Consider the following 14,857-nt stretch of genomic DNA (forward strand, 5'->3'; position numbering starts at 1 on the left):
GGAGCAATGAAATGAGCTGTGCGCAGCATCTTCTCCCTGCTTGATCATCTCAGTGAGAGGAGGCTTGGTTAGATTTGGTTTCCTTTTTAATGATTCAATTAGAAAACCAAGGTTGAGGTGATAAGACAGACGGAGACAATATGTCTGCTTTAAACCCTTTTTAATTCTGCGTTGGGAGACCCTGTCTGCACTGGATGGGTTTCACACACATTCTTCATCATCAGCTTCAGGTTTGATCACAGTTCTGCCTGTTCCCTGACTTGTGTTTCCCACATGTGACTAAGATGTGAAGTATACTTGTGAATAATCAAGTCTACAGTACACAATGAAATTGAGTCAGTATCACACAAATGTTGAGTAATTATAAATCCTCTGAATTGAATACAATTTAATTGTCTTAGTAAAAGCCCAAGAACAAGGAAGCAAACAGCATCAGACATCAGTAAACCTTTACATCACATTATTTAATATGTTGTTTGTCCGCCTGTATTCTTGAGGACAGATTGAAACCTCCTGGGCCTAGATGATGCCACTTTTGCACAAATATGACTTGTTCAGCCATTCTTCACAGATGAGTCTTTTCAGATGCTCTTTGCTGGAAGGGTTCTGTTGTTCTACCTGCTGCTTTGAAAATACTCCATTTTCTATTGGATTCAAGTCAGGGAGAAATTTGCTCAGGTAATAGCTTCCACTTTCTTCTTCTTTGAGAAGACTTGTGTAGTTTTTGCAGTCTTTTTTGGATCACTGTCATGTCGGAAGGTGTCTTGCTCTGTAGACACAGTTTTGATGACGACAAGCAATAAGTGCTGATCTAACCGGCAAACGCATTGCATTTCGCATTGTGACCACTTCAAAATAAAAGTAAAATGGGCAAACATAAGAAATCTTTATTTTTCATTACCAGCAACTTAACACACCAGTTTGTAACACCGTTTGTAATACTGCAAATTTTAGGGTTAGGGTTAAAATATTGCAATACTTTCATCAGTGGTGCACGGGTGGATCAGTATGTGTTATTTGATTCGGTAACAGACCTTTTAAATGAAAATGTTTGAGATTGCCATTCCCAAGGATGGGGCATAACATAAGCAAATATATTATATTAATATATTATAGAAGATTATGGAGAAACTCAACAGTTCCCACAACGAGCAGTAGAGATGACTATGGAGAGAAGAAACTCCCCTTCAAGGAAGATACCTCTAGTGGAAAGGGGGAGAGAAGAGAGAGAGAGCAGACCCATCCACCATGTTGGCTGTGGAACCATCTGGTTGTACTGCTCCTCCCACTTTCTTGCTTCTTTTAGTCTGAGAGGAATAAAACCGCTCTCTCCTGGCAGTGAGATCATCATCTGCTTTGAGCTGCTGCATGAATGCATGTGTTGAAGAACATGTTACAGCTTGCTATGCATATAATAACTGCTGTCTTTTCATAGAGTGGTCACGGGGTACAGTGATAATGTACATTAATTCTGGCCATGAGAAAACATCATGTTCGCCTTTGGCTGACAGCTGTTTCCCTGCCCTGGTTCTTCAGGCCTGTAAATATAATCCTAATGCGGCCTTTGGCGTTCTGGGGACTCTCTTTAAAAGCTTGAAAATACACACTCATACTCATTTTATCACGTTGATTCTTTTCCAAGTTTTATTTCTTCGATTTTGAGCTGATTGTTTCAGCTAAAGATGAAATGTTTCCCTGTCAAAAATGTCCAGTCAAATTACTCACCTGTTCACCAGAGAGTGCTTTCATTTGTAAAGAAGTGAAATGTGATCATCATATTTAACCATAGGGACGTTTTTGTTTCTGTACTGAGCAGTAATAGTTTATTCTTGAGCTCTTTCTTTGCCGCACACGTGAAATCGAAGCTCCTGGACCCTCTAAATGCTGAATAATGTTGTATTTAACAGACAGTGAGTGCGATGGCTTGAACATTAATGGTCAGTAAATGTGAATGATGTAGTCTTCTGCATGTTGACCTTATCTTTTTCATCCAGCTCTGCTGTTGCTTCAGGCAGGGAGTTTGTTCTTCTGCTCAGCCACATTCTCCACATCCTCCATCTGTTCCCTGTCTTCTGTTGAGGGTCGCTTTTTTTTTCTCATGGCAGAAAGGGCTGGAGCGAAAACTACTCAAGGCCTCAGCCATCCAGTGAAAAACACACACACACACTAACTAGTAGAATTTGTCATTGTGCGATATAAGACTAAACATATGAGGTTGGTACTGTAGTCACAAAATACTGCATATCAGCTCCCACCTGCTCTGAGAAAATCTGTCTTTCAAGCTAAATTAAATGTTTGTTATTATTTTTGGTGTGTGCAAGCTTGCGTGTGTGTGATTCTGGTGTAAATTTTGAACTGGCCCTTTAAGGCACCTCTATACCTAAAATGTCAGATGGCGGCACACTGTGTTGTTCCCAAGATAAACAGTTCTGAGCATGCCTGTTTGGAATGGGCTGTTTTGCCTGGGCTTCTGCAAATAAAGACCTGCCGGACTCCGTCCACACAACCCTGACGTAAAGACCTGCGGTACAAAGAGCTGTTCACCTGCTGATTCAAAGTTCAGTGAAGATTGACTCAGTACAGAACCACCAACTGGGGAACCAGTGGCTGTGAACGCAGCCGTTGGACTCGCTGTTGTCGTGATCGACAGCTTCACCTGGTCGCTTGTTTATGTAACAGGCTTATAGTCGGGATTACAAATTTTTTGTGTAAAGAACACAGAAATGATAAAAAAGGCAACAGGTAATTTGCTTCCTCCCTGGCTTTCATCATACTTAAACACTGCGCCGTTAACAAAACACATGCTAAGTGGGAAGTTGATAAAATGAAACCGCTTCGAGATATGCGAGCCACAAACAGACAGGCAGAAATCTCTGGAATTCGTAATTAGTAATTCCATGGGAATGTATGGAGTCAAACCATTACTGTTGATTCTGTAATTGGGCTTGACACCAATGAATCAATACTATATTGAGAGTATTCTTTTCTTAAACCCGGATCATGAATATATAGACTTTGTTTCTTCATGACTGACAGGTGTCCATTCAAATATTTGAACAAACACTAAACACAGTGTTCAACTTGTACTTATCCCCACAGTGGCTAAACCACAGCCAGTTTTTTCCCAGGTTGTACAGACTGGTTGGGACCCTTCAGGAGCAGAGAGCAATGGATTAACAGGGAGGACAGGGATGTGGTGAGGCTGGATGACAGTCAGCAGACACTGGAGCTGCTCCCATTCAGATCAGCTAACAGCAGACTGGCAGCTCAGGTATTGAAGATGCTAGTCATAGCTGATAAGAAGCAAGAAATGACAACAAACAGAGACAGTGGGGGAGATGAAATTACCAACAGCCGCCTGATGTCTCAATGTATGACATACAGTGGTACAGAGCCTGGAGGAACCTGCTGCGCGTGATCGTCACTTCACTTGACAGCAAAAAAGGGAAAGAAAGAAGGAGAGAAACGCCCATGGGGTGAAGAGAAAAATCAGGAAACAGCGCAATAAACTGTGAATGTTAGCTCCCTGCGCTGCACTACCTGGAGGCAAAGCTATTGGTGTAACTGAAAGATATAAAACCTCGGGAAAAGAATGAAATGAAAGATGAAGGCAAACGGGAGATGAAGTTAATAGTCACCTTTACAGCATAACTGGGTTATTTTAGACATGGGGAAGAAACACTCACTTCACTTCCTTCCCCCCTCCCAAAAGAAAAAACCTCATATAAATTATTCAAATAGGTTGTGGGAGGGGGAGCAATTTGCATATAGATAAAAGTCAGTTTAATATTGTAAATTACCTTTTTATATGGCAATCTGGAAGATTTGGTTTTAATCTCTCAATAAATGTCTGGCTGTGTGTTTTTTCTTCGTACCTGGTGAGCGCGGGTGGGTGAGGAGCAGTATGGGTGCAGGGGAAGGGGAAGGGGCGAGAGGTGGGGGTGGGCTTGGGGGGGTGTAGATAGCACACAGGAAAAGGTTCCTCATTCGTTTTGCTGCCTCGCCTTTAATTAATAGATTATGTATACATGCACACTCCCGTCAGTCTCCCTCTGAGCTTCCCATTACCACCATGACCTCTCTCTTTCCGCTGCCCGGCAACCTCTAACACACACACGCACAGACACGCACACACACGCACAGACACGCACACGCACGCACACGCACACGCACACACACACACACATAGACGTATACATCAGACAAAAGCATGTGGGGGTTGATGATGAATTTGTTTGGAGAAAAGAGGATTGGGAAGTAAAAGTGGTGGAAGGGTACGCACGTGAGCCTTGATGAGAAGGCGTGTTGAGTCTTGGTATTGAAATAATGCCTCAGCCTAAACAGTGCTTCCAAAAAAAGGTGGTCCCTAACAAAGGTTAGATATAAATTTGGTAGGAATGGAATTCCTTATAGGTTTTTTAGGTTGCTGTTGAGCTACCATCAGTCAGCGTTCACAACTCCTGCACTGGAAATGTAAGTTGCTCATAAAGCACAATCCCTGTCTTTTCTCGAAGACCTGAATAATAATAATAATAATAATAATAATAATAATAATAATAATAATCTTATATTTAAACAAACATTTGTGTAGGAAGTGTTGAGTTTCCTTAACAGTAGCAAAAGAAAATAAAAAGGGTTAGATATGCAAAGTCAATGTTATTGAAACATCTGCCAAGCAGTTCTGGCATAATAGGCCTTTTTCACAGAAGACATTTTGACATGTTAGGTTAGGTCCACACCCATGAAAACATCACCTCAGCTATGTTTGTGTCTGACGTCCACACTACTCCAGAGCCCTAAAATGGAGACCTTTGGAAACGCTGATGATTGATTCCATTTTAGTCTGATCGATAGGAACTGAAAAGGAGACTTTTCAAATCGAGAGTTGCGGTTCCATCACTCTTCCAAAGACTAGGAGCCTTTGCAAGAACCCTGCAGGGACCAGGGTCTAAATTAAGTTCCGGAGAAATCTTTGCTGGACTGGAGTGGAACAGCTTGTTGAAGGCATGGGTTGTTACTTCAATTGGATAAATATTTACCTAATTCCCCTTGGTTTTTAGACCCTGGTGATCAACAGTGTGCAGGAACCTTCTGGAAGCTCCTTGGACTGTATGTAAGTGACGTTGGCAATCAAATCAACAGCAACGACAACTGATTGTCTATTTCGGGGTTCTGTGTAGTGAGTGGAGCTTCACTTACCTTTGAATAAATAGGCGAACAGCTCGTTCAGCAGCAGTAGTGCTTCAGGGTTCTGTGGACTGAGTCCTGCAGCTGGTCTTTACTTGACCTGCTCATTTACTGCAGGTCACTTTCACAGTTTTAAATAGAAACCAGCATTACCACAGGCCATTCCAGACAGGCAAGTTTAGAACGGGCACTGTTCTATTGTATTAAATGAGAAGACGGTGTGTCTGCTCAACTGTTCGCATTTCATACATGAATGAAATTCTACAGTGCCCATCACAAACAAATGATGTACTCAGGATTTTACCAATGAATAACAGGTGCGCATGAATGAGTATAAAAAGTGCTTTTGAATGAATCATTTCTGCCGAAATCATGTGAGAACATAGGACAAGATGGAAAATATCTGTTGTGTGTTTGAAGGTCTTCAGTTCTAGTTAAGAAGCCAATCACCAGATGATGTTAGCGTCCACCAGTGGATGTCAGGGACATATCTTCAGATGCATACCGAACGTCCAGTGAACACCGGCTGCAGAACGGCTGCTACACCACTTGCTTTTCATTTCAGCCTTTGTTAACTGATCAGAAATGCCATAGCGGCTGCGGTTCAGCCACTGTTCAGTCACGCTGCTCTTCTAGAGATTCGAGGTCTCGCTGATTGTGTTCCCTTGCGGTTCACAGCAGAAAATGATCTTTCAGCACAGTTTCGATGTTTATCTGTCGAATTTGTCAGGAACATAAATGTTTGCAACATTTCCTGTAGGCTACCTGTTTCAAAATAAAAGCACTCCAGTGTTTCTGTTGACTGAATCCATTAATTTGTTTTTAAAAGATTTTTACTGTGAAATATTTGCAGGTGCGGAAGATGCATCTTTATACTGTATAGTACTGCTATTTATTTGAGCAGGTATGATTACTTTTAAACAAGGAAATGCAGCATTTATACCAGAAACCTCAGAAAGGCTGTAGTTATTTTAAAAGTTAATGTAAAGAAGGTGATTATATCACAATGTACCTGAAGCATGTAACTTGAACATTCAGTAAAGTTTCTGCTCCACTTGACAGATAAAAAATGTTGGCAGGGGAAAATATTAGAGCTACTGTATGTGGAGCAATGAGGAGACGGTAAGCTTCCTCACATCAATACAATAAAAAAACTGACACTGTCACCATCAGAAAAAAAACAAATGTCATGCAAGCAGCTCATTATGACCCATAAGCAACATGTAGTGGTCGTGTGAGACAGTAGCTGTGTCCCAAATCAGGTGCCGCATATCTTCAAGGCTAATTTTGAAGACCGATGGTGTCACAGTGGCACCACTATTCTGTTCCATTTCACAGGCGCCTTCAAATGCTTCCAAGAAATGTGTCCTTCCGTCACCGAGCAATTAAGGATCCAATGAGTGGATCTTCTTGGACAAATCCCAGGATTCATCGTGTGCCAGTAACGAAGCTAACGAGCTAACAATGCGGGCAGCAAAGCTGCAGTAAGTGCATGGTCTAAGAGCGGCTAATGATGTGACGATGGGCGAGACAAGTTGGTTTTGCAAATAGGAAATCCTCTGTGTCTCATTTCAGTTCAGCCTTTGCGAAGGCCATGCCTTAGTTGACTGAGTTCTCAAGAGGATGCTTCTTCTAAATTGGGACAGAACAAGCATCAGTATTTCCAGCAAATGCCCCATAATGACATTTACTTTCTATGATGGGAGTGAAGGAGGGAGAATCTCCAGCTGCTTTGTGCATGTGTGAAAAGCTAAGTCCGGGTAAAGTCCCAACGGACCCAATTCTCCGGACTTGTCTGGTCATGTGTGAAAACGGCTTAAGCCCATTCAGTATTCCATACACCAGAGGATGGAAACATCTTTTGTCGATTATCCTAACTTGTGATGAAAAATCAAAGTTACATTGAAAAATCAAACTAGGTTGCGATGATCCTCAAGAAAATACACAAACCTTCAACCTTGAAGAGTGAGACTTGATTTCTCCACATGACTTCAGACTGTTGTCTGTCTTTATCCGAGATGTTCACTGTGGAGCAGCTGGAATCAGACAGAGAAGGAGATGTGAATCAGATGTCTCCCTATCCATGTCCTGTGGCAGTGGGGGGAGGGTGAAAATGTCCGGGTGATAATGTACTCCTCACGATAATGGTGGTACACCTTGATGATCAATGTAAGTCATAAAAAGCACTGTGACATAAAGAAGTGATAAATCTCCGAGGTCCTCAGTGAAGCAAGACACATAAAAGCAGGCGGCTGTGGCTTTCCATGGCTATTGCAGGATTTCTCTCCTCACCTCAGGGGTGAAAAATGCAAATAAAATACAGATTATAAAAAAGGATAATGTGTGGGCTTTGGAAGATGAGTGAAAATATCAGTGGGCCTCTTTTTGATTTGTATGTCCAGAGGCGACACTTGAGATGAACGAACCATGTCTTAAATTACCATGTAATAAAATTTTTACCTCAGAAGGTGGGGTGTCTCACACAAAAAATGGCATTGGCAGTTTAATGGTGCCAGAATGTGTGAAGAAAGACCATTATATTTTCCCATCTGTGACAAATCCTATTAGTAATGTGGCATGTACTGATGGAAATGCACTGATGTTATGTCTAGTGGACATCTTATTCTGTTGATTTGATAATGGAGATCGATGGGAACATAAAAGAGAGCAATCAGTTTTAGGTTTGGCTCCCTTAGTGTGAGTGCGGTGGGCAGACCTAATCGCCGCAGATATTCCATTTGTCACGCGAAAGATGCAAATCCAACTTTAATAAATGCAAATTGTTATTAATTTAACGCTCATTGATCTGTTAAAGTGATAAAAACATATTGTTTATGTCGAGTTAACAGGTCATCTAAATCCATAAAGTCTCCGCTCTTTTGATCTACATAGGTGGTAAATGATGTTTTGGACACTGAGTCATTTCCTTCCAGCAGAGGCCAGAGCAGATAATCCACTCTGCTGGGTGGTATTTGAAGTGTGTAGTAGCACTCCCAATATCAATGAATGGACCAGGGTTAATAAACTGATGATAAAAGTTAGCTCTGTAAATGGCAAAACTTCTGAGACCGAGACGGAGGGTTCATATCCCCCAGGATGATGAGCACCTATGTACTAGGCTTAAAACTCCATTGAATTTTGTGTTAAAATGTCATGATGATCCACAGAGCAGCTTGTGTGTGCCCACTCTGTGCTTACTTCCTTTCATTCTGGAGTTGTGGTTTTATAGACTATAGAGAATTCAACAATCCCTGCAGGGTGTATGAAGCATGAGGGATATTTGGGTTTAATTAGTTTTTGGAGGAAAAGTCTTTGGACGTGTGAGGAGGTTCACAGTTCAGTCCTCCGGTAACCAAACGCATTCTTCTCTTCCTTGCACCACATCAGTGTTGCCATGTTCGACTGACAATAAATACAATAGGAATCTTTTGGGACAACATTACATTCATCAGAAAAGGTCGTCAGAGATGATGTGACAGCTTACAAAAGTGAAGCCAAAACATCTGGATGGCCACTGGCTGGCTACAGTATACTGTAGGTCTTAAACCCCACCTCCTCAATATTAGCAGATACACTAAAAGCTCAAAGTACACAAGTACACATTTTTGGCAAATATGGTTCCTGTCACTTGAGGTAATTCTTATCATACTGATATATGTTCGAGTGTTCATTGTTCAGGTAAGTTTGATTTTAATTAGTTTTTCAATGCTATCATGATTGATGCTGAGACTGCCTTGCGATTGGTAAGGCTCGCGTTGGCGGGACCTCAATAAAGTGGCACCACTCCCTGATCACTACAGCACTCGGGCTCCGAATGACATCACCAGCAGATGGCAGCGACCAAGTCCGGCTGATTTTAGCTTCAGTTTTCTACAGTGGGAGGAGTTAGAGAAGCATAATCCTAGTTTGTGCCTCTCCTGTATGAGCAAACATTCAGGTAACTGACGGAATCATCAATTTCTTTATACAATAATTGAGAACCTGTTTCTCTAGTTTCAAGATTGGAGCATGGAGCATTGGAGCCAGCTGCAGCCATTTTGCCATTTTTGTTTTGACTTTTTTGGACTTGAGAATTCTTGAAATAAACAGATAGAACATTTGTTAGTGTTTTAAAATATTTGTAAAAAAAAATTAATTTATTTTTTAGAGAAACAAATGAGAAATTTTGCTTGTTGGCTACATCACGGGCACGCAATGAATACAGAGATTGGTCTGCCCAAGAAGGATCCGCCCACTGGATTCTTTATAACTCAACATTGTCACACTTGACACATTCCGAAGGGCTGACCCTCACCCCAGCCACTTCACACTTGGCTGCACCAAGCCCCAGTGCATACTGATGATCATGGTCTGACAGAGCCAACAGAACCACATCATCTGCAAATAGCAGAGAGGAAATTCTGATGTGCCATAACCAGATACATTCATTCCATTGGCTGAAACTTGAAACATGTTTGACTTGAGAATGTAGATGGCTCATAGAAACGACCCTGGAACCCATATCCCGGCTGTATCCCCCACAAGATCCCTCATGGACCTGGCCATTGTCCACAAACCACATGTATACTGGATAGGCATAGTCCTGTGACCCCTAAGTGGGTCTTCAAAGGGTAGAGTTGAGGGACTCCATCTTTCCCCTCCTGAATCCAGGGTTTGGATCCTCCTTCGCAGCGTCATAGCATAAGGTTCCTCAGGAGGCTAAGCTTTTCTTTTTTTTTTTTAAATGGCAGCCACCCTGTTCTCCTAGTCTACAGGCACTGCCCCCAACCTCCATGTGACATCGAAGGGGCGTGTTAGCCAAGACAGCCCAACAATGTCTGGAGCCTTCGGCATCTCACTTGAAGCTGAGGAGCGTCTTGACCATCTCAGTGACCTCTGTCAGGGATACGGGCGAGGCTTCAACCGATTCTTCAGACTCCTGGATTTCCTTAAAGTGTTCCTTCCACTGACTGGCAACATCCCCAATCCGAGTTGGGTGAGCCCTGCTTCCCCCAATCAAGGCTTTTAGGCTCAAGGTGTTCTGGTAACAAGGACACTTACATAATGCTTTTTGATCAAAGTAAAACAATTAAATTGGTATGAGCACTGTAACATCTCCATCCTTTAATAAAATGAATATGACACAGGTATCAGCTGCCTTCAACACCTAGTTCTGCCTCAAGAAGCTCCGTGCCTGCTGTATGATTAGGGAGCACAGAGAACGGAATGCAAACACTGAAAATGAAGTCTCTACGTGTTAACACAGAGCGGTTTCAAAAGAGGAAAAATTCCCTGCATTTTCAGTGTCGCCTTTCATATTTCAGGATGTCAGCCACTGACAGGAAACTGTTGGCTGATTTGATTCATTCTCTGAGGGAAGCAGCAGACATTTTCCTTTTATGTGCACAGAAATAAAGAGACAGTGGAGAGAACGTCACATCCACTCAACATACTGTAGCATGAAGCCCATGAGGCCAAATGTACTGACTGCATTCAAATGTGTTTGCTTTTACCATTTACAATCCACTTGGTTGTCCACTTACTAAACTTTTTCAAATGAGTCCGATGCACCAGCATTGTTATCTCCGATCTATGCAGAATGAAGATTTTAGGAATGCATCCTATAATTTCACACCTGCCTGCCTTGTTGTGAGGCTGACACTCGCATTTTGTACGTGGGCCTGCTCAGTGGAAGTTCTCATTTAGTCTTGCAGTAAAATTCCACTATCTGTCAGTGACTGCAGATTTAATTTACTGCATGTTTTTTTTTCTGTTTTCACATTGCAGTTGCATACTGATTTGTCCTGTGCCAAGATCAATTCCACGTCTATGCATTTCTCTATATATGAAGCTACTAGCTACTTTGGTGTAGTTGGCATACAGACTGGAAACCAGGGAAACAGCCAGGGTGGGCCCTTCCAATGAAGAAAAGGATCGGAATACTTCCTGATTCTTTGGTTAGCGAAAGCACACGATAATATAACAATGTGATAGTAACGTATATAAACACATTGTATATACTCATTAATGCCCTCTGGACAAAAAACAAAAACATGAATAGTTTTAAATACACTCATAAGAGGACAGTTTATGGACATCTGTCCTCTTATGTCGATTGAGGACAGATGTCCATAAAGAAATCCCATAAAAATGAGCTGCTTTAACTCGAGAGCATGTTTAATAATTATCACATCAGACAATTTTCAGTATTGTGGAGTGGAAGCATGTGAACAAGAACTTTTGGGCTATAGGATTACAACCTGGAGGTTACTTAGGCTTCAGACATTTAGTGACCCACAATATTTTCTCACCAGGTTTCACCAGATTACTTGTGTGACATGAAATAAAAATGAGTAGACAGGTAGAGCAGGTTGGTTTTGTATGAAATGTAAATTGTACTTACTGTAGTCCCCCCACTGTATGTCAGAAACACCAGGATTAATGTGGATGTGGACTGAAATCTGACAGTGTTGGACTAGCTGAGTGGTAAGAGGATGCTTACAGCACTTTTACAAAGGGAGTCACTGTCCTGGTTCAGAATATAATCTGGCAGAAAAGGCTGGAAATGTTTGGGATTCTTCATAAATGTGAACCGTTAGTTGAAGAATAGAAATGAATCATAGCCATAGCTTACATCAGCAACGCCAATCTCAAGAATAACACGTTCATACGTAAATACCATATGATAGAGAGGCAGTGGAAACTCACAGTAGGTCAAAGTGCAAACAAAAAGCTGGTTATAGTCAAACATTTTAACAGTAAGGAAGCCAGAGGAAACCCATGAGGGGGGTTAGACATGAGAAAAGCCTTTGTCCCATCGTCTGTGATCAGAGTGATGGAGAGCAGGACCACAGTGTCCTGCCCTGGTGATGTATTGGCCAGACTAGTTATTGATTGGCTCTGCCCTTCTGCCTTGATACATCATCTCATCTTTGTTTAGAGAGTAGGATCCAGGACGCGGTGCACTTTCATTGAAAGCTTGCAAAATAAAAGCACCTTGCATTGGTAGTGAGGAGCGGCGTGTCTGCGTGATGATGGATCAGGTCATCTGCTTGGTCCCAGGGCCTGACTGTGGAGCGTCATCTTCATCAGACAATGCCTGACAGGGCGTCCATCATCGCAAAGTCATGCCGATGGGCCTGGTCCCTAAAGCAATGCCAGTTTACATCAACACATCGGCAGCAACTTTATCATTTTCAGTCATGTATAGACACAAATTGAACCTCAGTGGTTGACTGTAATCATCAGGGGTTCAGGCCTAACTGCTGTTTACATACGAGTGTACTATTGTCCATTTGCCTCCTGTCAACCACATTCTGAGAATCATGCATGATGGCAGATAAAGAAATGCATATTGTTACATTTCATATGGACTGGACATGGAGGCTGTACAGTCATTGACTCCCCTTGTTCACACTGTTTCATTTGGTTTTAGAAAATCCCTGAAACGTTGAGTGATGGAACAAACTCCAGCAAAGATTTACAACATCTTCTTGGGGTGTTTGGAGCAGAAAGTTGATCTATTTCTTCCATTTACAAGAGTGAAATCCACTTGATTCTGTCTGTAGATAAGTTGCCTGAATATATGTTCAAAGGTGCGTTCTGGATTCTTGACCACCACTGCAGTGAAATGTTTTTAAGAGTGTATCTGTGTTTTATGAACGAGGACACATGTGAATTGTATATCCTACAATTCCAAATGGCCTACCGCACCACCTCAGGCAGGGTCAGCTGTTCGATCCCCATCTCCCCTATTCCACATGCCAGGATGATAGATACCCCCAAATTGCCCCTGATGTTTGATAGAGAAAGCACTGTACAGGTGGATGGCAAAACTGTAACGTGAAGTGCATTGAGTGGCCATCAAGACTAGAAAAGCGTAATATAAATACAGATCATTTACAACTTAGTTTTCACTAATGTACCTATAAACTGTTTTTTACCACCAAGGACAAGTCAATGAGAGCAACAGCAATGAGAAAAGTTAAAGTTTGTAAAGTTAATGACATTTAAGATTTAAATCCTATGCTAGATGTTAGTTTCACCAGGTACACCTCTGGACTACCACTGTTCTATACCATACTTACTTACCATATCAGCTGATAGGATTCCACATTGCTGATATTCTCAGTGTATCAAGTAGTGGGCTTTACTTAATACCAAGGACCCATGTATTAGCTACACCCGCACCATCTCTACACCCCAATAATCCCAGTAATCCTATCCACAGTGTCTGGGCGGTAACTATTGCTGTAGACTTAAGTTAATAAACCTGGTGAAATGTGCAGTCCTCTGTATTAGCTGGTATTCTATACTTGGCACACACCCTGAAGTAGAGGTGCAGTGTCGGTATATTCACTGCCCTGTGCTCGGCCCATGCACCACATTCTGAAACCTTAATAAAACATTTCAGAAGAACTTGGGCCTTGTGCATAATGTAAATCAGAAGAAGACATGGTTGGAGCCATGCAGTTATATTATGTATTTTTGATTCCTGCATATTGGGGATTCTTTTGATACAAGTCTTTTTGAAACAGCTGTGAAGACATGGCCAGAGCCAGGTTTTTAGAAATACTGAAGTCATGAGTCCAGGCAGGAATAATTCTCCTCCAAGAAACACCATAAAATATCTAATATCTTTCTTATTTTATTATTCAGTTAACTTGTCCACATTTCTTTTTTTCTCCCAACATGATGATGTAAAGACATTTTTAAAACTTCTCCATACGGCAATAATGACAGATTCTAGTGAGGATATAACTGATCGTTGGCCTTAATGCTGCACAGACAACTCCACCAATGTACTGTACCTATACAGTACTTGGAGCCTACATCACTCATAGTGCAAATCAAAGGAGTTGTGTCTGACATATCTGTCACGGTGGGAGCGTTTGAAGTAACCCGAGGCCTCTGACCTCAAGCAGAGACGAGGATCAGGATACAGTGCTCGCTTTTTTCAACTCACATATCACTCACATCATTTACCAGCCTTTACACAGCTGCCTGTGGAGACATATGACGCTCTTCACATAAGCAGCAGTTCTGCCCAACGCTTGGAAATGATGTGAAATTGAAATTTCCCTTTAATTAATTTTGTGGCCATTATGGGCTAAGCACTACAATCTGAGTGCTATGCAAAAGTACTGCACATAGATGCACTGTACGAATGTTTTTGTGAATAGGTGAATGTAAAACTGTACTGTGAAGCACTCTGACTGGTCGACTAGAAAAGCACTGTATAAATACAGACCATTTACCATCTGTAGGCAGCACTGACATGTTATTGCTTTGTGAAAGTGATATGGCAAACTTTAATAAATTTGTCAATTTGTACATGCAGTAGACATCGAGCAACATTAGCATTGGAGTTGTATCCGTGTCCCTCTGATTAATGCCAGTCCAATATTTACATTTCTAAGTTCTGGCTAGGTCTCAACCAAAAAAAAATATATCTGAAAACCTTGGTGAATTACCACAATGGAGATCCATATCTGTGAGTTTACGACATGTGGCTCTATTCATGGTGTTTCGTCATATGACACAGTGTTAATATAGAAGCACAGCCGGCAGCTTTGAAGAAGTCCAAATCAAATATCCATCCATGCATCTTTATCTACTTACTTAGCATGCACGCTAGCAGTCCATGCAAAGCTACAGACTCACTGTCTTTCAATGTGAGGCTGGAGCTGTG

Source organism: Hippoglossus hippoglossus, chromosome 20 (assembly GCF_009819705.1).
Source record: "Hippoglossus hippoglossus isolate fHipHip1 chromosome 20, fHipHip1.pri, whole genome shotgun sequence".
Taxonomy (NCBI): Eukaryota; Metazoa; Chordata; class Actinopteri; order Pleuronectiformes; family Pleuronectidae; genus Hippoglossus; species Hippoglossus hippoglossus.